This window comes from Chrysemys picta, chromosome 8 (assembly GCF_011386835.1).
Source record: "Chrysemys picta bellii isolate R12L10 chromosome 8, ASM1138683v2, whole genome shotgun sequence".
In the NCBI taxonomy this organism is placed as follows: Eukaryota; Metazoa; Chordata; order Testudines; family Emydidae; genus Chrysemys; species Chrysemys picta.
In genome coordinates, this window is record NC_088798.1 from 90,923,573 (window position 1) to 90,930,503 (window position 6,931).

Here is a 6,931-nt window from a genome sequence, read left to right on the forward strand (position 1 = left end):
CCTTCTACTAACGCGCCTCTTATAGGACTTGAGCCATTGAGCTGCGTAAAGAAACTACTACTCCCAGCGTGCACCGCGGCGCTAGCCCGGAAGGCCGTGGGGCACGGCAGGCTGGGCAATGCATTCTGGGAATTGTCGTTTTTGTGACTCCATGTGCGCGGAGAGTTCGTCAGCTCCCGGTTCCCGCCTGCGCCCGCAGGGGGAAGGGAAGGGCCGCGTGCGCGGGCCGGGCTCAGCTCCGAGGAGCTGCCTGAGTTCTGCTCCTGGAGACCCGGCTCAGGTATTTATACGGCCCCTGTCACGGCAGCGCCCGAGCGCCGCCCGCTCGTGTAGCTCCCTCGGAGCCCCGGGGGGCGAGCCCCGGGTTGCTCCAGGGAGATGAGGCGGGGGGACTCCCCCGGCTCAGGCAGGAAGCCTGTGATGGAGCAGGGCAGCGAACCCGGTGCCGCAATCACTTCCTTCCACTGTGCCGCCGGGCCTCGCACGGCTTTGGGCGGGTCAGTCCCACCTCTGCGGGCTTCGGGAAAACTCCTGCGGCTGCAGTCCCACGTGCACGCTGCCCTTGCAGATGTTACTGAACTGCCGGACCGTACGCCCCGATTACCCCCGTGTAATGTGCCCGACACGTTCTGAGAGTTGTGGTGAATCAGGCTGATTGCTAGCGATACCAGAAACTTTACAGGTCACCGCCCAGTACAGTCGCCCAAGTAAACTAGGATGTAGTGTATGTAATACACGTGTTTGGCCACCAGGGGAGGCTGTGTCCTTGGCAATCACCCTCTGTTGAACTGCCTCAAAGTTGACAAGAGGGCAGCAGGATTGCAGTGTTGAGATTATTTTTGATCATGCATTAAAATATTTGGGATAAAGAATAATTTTCTTTAAGTATCTGTTATTGTTTTACTGGCCTTAAATTAAACATGCGGACCCTTTGATCACTGGATGTCCATCTAGTTTCCCTGTTTCCTATGCATCCGAAGAAGTGGGCTGTAACCCACAAAAGCTTATGCTCAAATAAATTTGTTAGTCTCTAAGGTGCCACAAGTACTCCTGTTCTGTTTCCTGACAATGTCCCAGAATTCTCTGAAGAAACATGCTGATTTGTAATTTATTTTAGTACACTTCTCAGTGACTCAAAGAGGTAATCCCCTGCCTCCTAACAGCAATAACAATCTACTTTCCTCCTATATGTCTATCTAATAGTGGAAGACTACCCCATCACTAAGTGCTGTAGTCATTGATACCATCTACATCAAGATCTTATAGTTCCTGCATTTAAGGTGCAACCCTAATAATCAAAACTATTTTTGTAGGTTTAGTTTTAGGGGCAAATTCTGTTCTGAGGAACACTAATGTAAATCCGGAGTAAATTTATTAACTTTAATGGAGTTACTCTGGATTTACATTACAGCTGTCAAGCAATAAAAAAAGAAAAGAATTGTGCGATTAAAAAAATGAATAGTGCGATTAATCGCACTGTTAAACAATAATAGAATATAATTTATTTAAATATTTTTTGATGTTTTCTACATTTTCAAATATATTGATTTAAATTAGAACACAGAATACAAAGTGTATGGTCCTCACTTTATATTTTTTTATTACAAATATTTGCACTGTAAAAAGCAAAAGAAATAGTATATTTCAATTCACCTAATATAAGTACTGTAAGTTGAACTTACAAATGTATAATTAGGTACAAAAAATAACTGCATTCAAAAATAAACCAATGTAAAACGTTAGAGCCTACAAGTCTACTCGGTCCTACTTCAGCCAGTCGCTCAGACAAACAAATTTGGTTACAATTTGCAGGAGATAATGCTGCCTGCTTCTTGGTTACAATGTCACCTGAAAGTGAGAACGACATTCACATGACACTGTTGTAGTCAGTGTCACAAGATATTTATATGCCAGATGTGCTAAAGCACGGGTAGGCAACCTTCGGTGCGCGAGCTGATTTTCAGTTGCACTCACACTGCCCGGGTCCTGGCCACCAGTCCGGGGGGCTCTGCATTTTAATTTAGTTTTAAATTAAGCTTCTTAAACGTTTTAAAAACCTTATTTACTTTACATACAACAATAGTTTAGTTACATATTATAGACTTATAGAAAGACACCTTCTAAAAACATTAAAATGTATTACTGGCATGCAAAACCTTAAATTAGAGTGAATAAATGAAGACTCAGCACACCACTTCTGAAAGGTTGATGACCCCTGCGCTAAAGATTCATGTGTCCCTTCATGCTTAAACCACCATTCCAGAGCACATGCGTCCATGCTGACGGCGGGTTCTGCTCGATAACAATCCAAAGCAGAGCGGACCAATGCATGTTCATTTTCGTCATCTGAGCCACCAGCAGAAGGTTGATTTTCTTTTTTTGTTGGTTCGGGTTCTGTAGTTTCAGCATCTGAGTGTTGCTCTTTTAAGACATCTGCAAGCGTGCTCCACACCTCATCCCTCTCAGATTTTGGAAGGCACTTCAGATTCTTAAACCTTGGGTTGAGTGCTATATCTATACTTAGAAATCTCACATTAGTACCTTCAGGGTACATACAGGTTTCCCCCAAGGAGTTCAGTCACAAATTTAATTAACACTTTTTTTTTTTTTAAGGAGCGTTATCAGCATGGAAGCATGTCCTCTGGAATGGTGGCCGAAGCATGAAGGGGCATATGAACGTTTAGCATACCTGACACATAAATACCTTGCAACATCGGCTACAAAAGTGCCATGCGAACGCCTGTTCTCACTTTCAGGTGACATTGTAAATAAGAAGCAGTCAGCAGTATCTCCCGTAAATGTAAACAAACTTGTTTGTCTTAGCGATTGGCTGAACAAGAAGTAGGACTGAGTGGACTTGTAGGCTCTAAAGTTTTACATTGCTTTGTTTTTGAGTGTAGTTATGTAACAAAAAAAAATCTACATTTGTAAGTTACACTTTCACGGTAAAGAGATTGCACTACAGTACTTGTATGAGGTGAATGGAAAAATACTATTTCTTTTATCATTTTTAGTGCAAATATTTGTAATAAAAAATAAGTGAGCACTGTACACTTTGTATTCTATGTTGTAATAGAAATCAATATATTTGAAAATGTAGAAAAACATCCAAAAATATTTAATACATTTCAATTGGTATTCTATTGTTTAACAGGTTTCAGAGTAGCAGCCGTGTTAGTCTGTATCCGCAAAAAGAACAGGAGTACTTGTGGCACCTTAGAGACTAACAAATTCGTGGGCTACAGCCCACGAAAGCTTATGCTCTAATAAATTTGTTAGTCTCTAAGGTGCCACAAGTACTCCTGTTCTTTTTATTGTTTAACAGTGCAATTAATCACGATTAATTTTTTTAATCGCAGTTAATATTTTATAGTTAATCGCGTGAGTTAACTGCAATTAATCGACAGCTCTAATTTACATTAGTGTAAATAACCACAGAATTTGGTTCACTTGCCTCTAGTGGCAAGAGGAAGTTCAGTGGGCCATTCATTCCCATGGCTTCTCTGCTTACAGTGTAAATAAGGGCTGATGTGGACACTTGTCTGCTGGGAACTGGACCGAAACCACCACCAGCATTTATCAGACCTATCTGTCTACCAATAGTTTTCTGAGTTATCCACTTCTATGTTGTGCTGTCTTTCTGTTCATCCTACTGCTTGGCCATGTTGTATGCAAGATTGTAAAGAGTTACCTACAGCCTGTTACCTCTGGATCACGAAGGGTCTGGTTCCAAGTCAGCCCTGCATTAACATACAGGACATACACATGCACAGTGAATCTGACTACTTGATTGTCTGACCAATCTAAATTCTGCTTTACTGCCAGCGCCCCAGACTTGGTGACTAGCATATCTCAGTTGACATGACTGTTGAACCATTGTCTCTCCTGAACCTGGTCAGGACTTCTGCTACCAAAAAGACTTAAAGGAAGGTGGCTGTGAATCAATCCCCCTGCACACATACACCCCAAAAGAGAACATATCTGTTCAGGGTGTCTCTTTCATATAAGTACTTTCCTAAAGCTACAGCAAAACAAGGGAGCAAATTCAGGGGAGACAAATTCATCTCTGTCTTAGCTCCTTTGACTTGTATAGTTACATTAGGGATGTATTTGACATAGTGGCATATTCCCATCTCAAAAATGGGATGGCTAGATGAGTATGATTCTTACAATGATGATCTCACCCCAAGTACACTGTAGGGGAGTAGCTCCGCATCCATGTCTTTCTCTGTGTTGCAGCAGGTGTTGAAAGGGGAGGGGGGGCAAAATTCTGCATGCAATGCATTGTCCTTTTCACCCGATTAAAATTCAGCAGCTCTGAGAAGCAGCATAAGCTGTCCCACACCATCTGGCAGCTATGAGGAGGGAAAAAAAGCCAGTGTTTATAGGCACTGAGATGTACATTGGAAAATGTGTGCATTACAGCGTATTGCATAGTATACAATGTTCTGTATTACAAGCAGGGAATCTGTGACACATGAGAACTGTCCTACTTGAGCAGAAAAGTGATCCATCTAATCTGGTATCTTGTCTCTGACATTGGTCAAGGCTGGGTGTTTCAAACTGAGGTGTAAAATTCCCCACAAGGCATTTAATCATGCAAAATTATCCCATAGGGTGACATTTCTTCCTGACCACACCTAGCAATCCGCTTCCCACTGCCACTAGTGATCAGCTTGTGCTTTGAAGCAGGAGGTTTGAGATCCCTTGTAATTTTGTTCCAGCTCCTACATCTGCAGGCACTATCCTTATTCATATAAACATATCAGCCTCCTTTTTAAAAGTTATTAAGCTGTTTGCCATAATATCCTGCCGCAGTGAGTTCCACAGGCATAGGTTAAGGTTATACCAAGCTTAAGGCAATGCACTATATACAGCACCATCTTCACCACATATGGCAGTAATAAAGCATACTTTGTTGTTCAGTATCAAAAGACTGCCTATTTCTGCCAATGAATATCACCGTACCTGCACTATGTTTGTTTGGACACATGCATATATGGGTATGTGACTTTAGTTCTGTGTTCTGGGATGTGTGTGGTTTTTCTTTGGCTTGTTTCCTCCAATAATTTTTTCACTTCACTGCTGGAGTTGATTTCAGACCACTGGATCTCAGTGTTGTACGATATCCAGCCAGGCTGGCGCATGTAGAAGTTAACTCCTCCTGCCTCTAAAAGGCTCTGTGCTGTTAGAGGCATCATCTCTCAGGTCAGGAAAAACCCAGGTTACGGCCACTAATGATCATTTAAGGAAACCATGATGTTCTTTGCAAGGAGGGTAGGGAATCAGATGTGAATCTTGGGGTCCAACTCCTGGACAAATTTCAGTTTGGGGAACTTACATTCTGCCTTCCTAAATTCTCCCTATATTTTCATTTGGGTAAAATGTTCTTTTTCACTTCCTGTCCCACACTGCTGAGTAGTGTTACTGAGTGTTGTGAAACAATATTCTTCCCAAGAATTGACTAATTGTTGTGGTTGTTGAAGTGATCTCTGTGTATGGGACAAATTCTGAGTCCCTTGTGCAGTGGGAGTAGACTCCAGGTACAGCTCTGTGGCCTGGCTGGGCTCTGCTCCAACAGAACACTCGTGACATCCTGAGGTGGGAGGCCTTGTTCTTAGGGACTGCTGCATTTCCCTGCAGCCACCCAGCTCGCCCCCTCACCCCCAAGCTGCCACATATAGGTTGGAGGATGGAGGAATGACTGTGAGGGCAGAGGGCAGAATCTCCCCAGCGTTCCTGGACAGGGGTCTCCCTGAGATGTCAGCCAAGAAAGGATGTGGCTGAACTAGATAATGGGGGGGTGATTGAAAGGGAGGAGGAGCCCTTTGACTTCCTCAAATTTTGCCCCACCCAACTAAGTTTTGGGGATGGGGGTTCTTAAGAGCTCCTGCCCAACCCAGGTGTTTCCTGAGCACAGGCCTTTCTGAGGGTACTGCTGGCCCCAGGCAGCAGGAACACCTACGGTCCTTGTGTGAGTGAAAGAGAGTGATGGATCCAAGGGGGCCTAGTCAGGGCTGAGGAGCAATGTAAATGGCTTTCCTGGGATCCAGCTGGACCAGCCTGACTATCCCCAGGATTAGTCAGGCTGGTGCAGAGTTCCTTTCCCCGGCTCCTAGGGCTTGTCTTGTCCTTGGTACGTTATGTCCCTTGAGGTGGATGGCGTTGCTTAGAATAAATGTAAGACAATGATGATTGTCTCACTAGAGGGCACCACAGTGATGTGCTCCGTTATTTGGGGATGGAGTTTCCACTAAGCAAACCAAAGCTTCCTGATTTTGCTTGCGACAAGTTGCCAGTGGGAGCAGTACATCCTGTCATCACCCGTCACACTGTGAGGCAGCGATGTTATTAATCGATTAACGTCAGTAGTGAACAAGCAAAGGAAGCCAGAGGGACATCTCTGAGCCTGCATAAAACGTGGCCATTTAGGCAGCATCAGGCAGGGAACTCAGTGAAAGGCAATCTTTTGTAGGAGCCCACGGCTCCTTTCTGCTCTGGGGAGGGCCTGATCTGTGCTCCTGGCTGGGGTGCTGTGAGTCAGCACCCGAGGCCAACCCCTGAAGGTGAGGGTAGAGCATCAACAAGGGTCCATTGAGCAGGGCAGGAGAGTCCAGTCTGGGATTTACTTGGGATTGTCACAAGTGAAAATTCTTCCAGACTCAAAAGGCTGTGGGAGGCCATTGTGTCCATCCGACCAGAGAGTAGGCCCCTGGGACATCTCCCACTGCAGTTTTTTGCCCGTGCTAAAAGTCCTCTCTCTTCCCTCATCAGGATACCATGTGTAGAGCCGACCTGCTAATGGCAATGGTATGGGCAAGCAGTGCAAATGCTAGCTTGTTAGTGAAGGGTTATATGACACAGGTCCATTGGTGCCAACTGGCAAAGGGTTCGCTGTTCTTTACAAGCAACTCCTGTCTCGGACCTGACA

The 6,931-nt window shown here is 44.7% G+C and overlaps 1 long non-coding RNA gene across 1 annotated transcript; it reads left to right on the top strand.

Moving 5' to 3' along the window:
• The first annotated feature begins 26 nt into the window (after positions 1-26).
• Positions 27-3,051, top strand: LOC135973176 (uncharacterized). The gene is made up of 2 exons (XR_010589881.1): positions 27-280; positions 2,614-3,051. It is a non-coding gene; the product is annotated as an uncharacterized LOC135973176 (long non-coding RNA).
• The last annotated feature ends 3,880 nt before the right edge of the window (positions 3,052-6,931 follow it).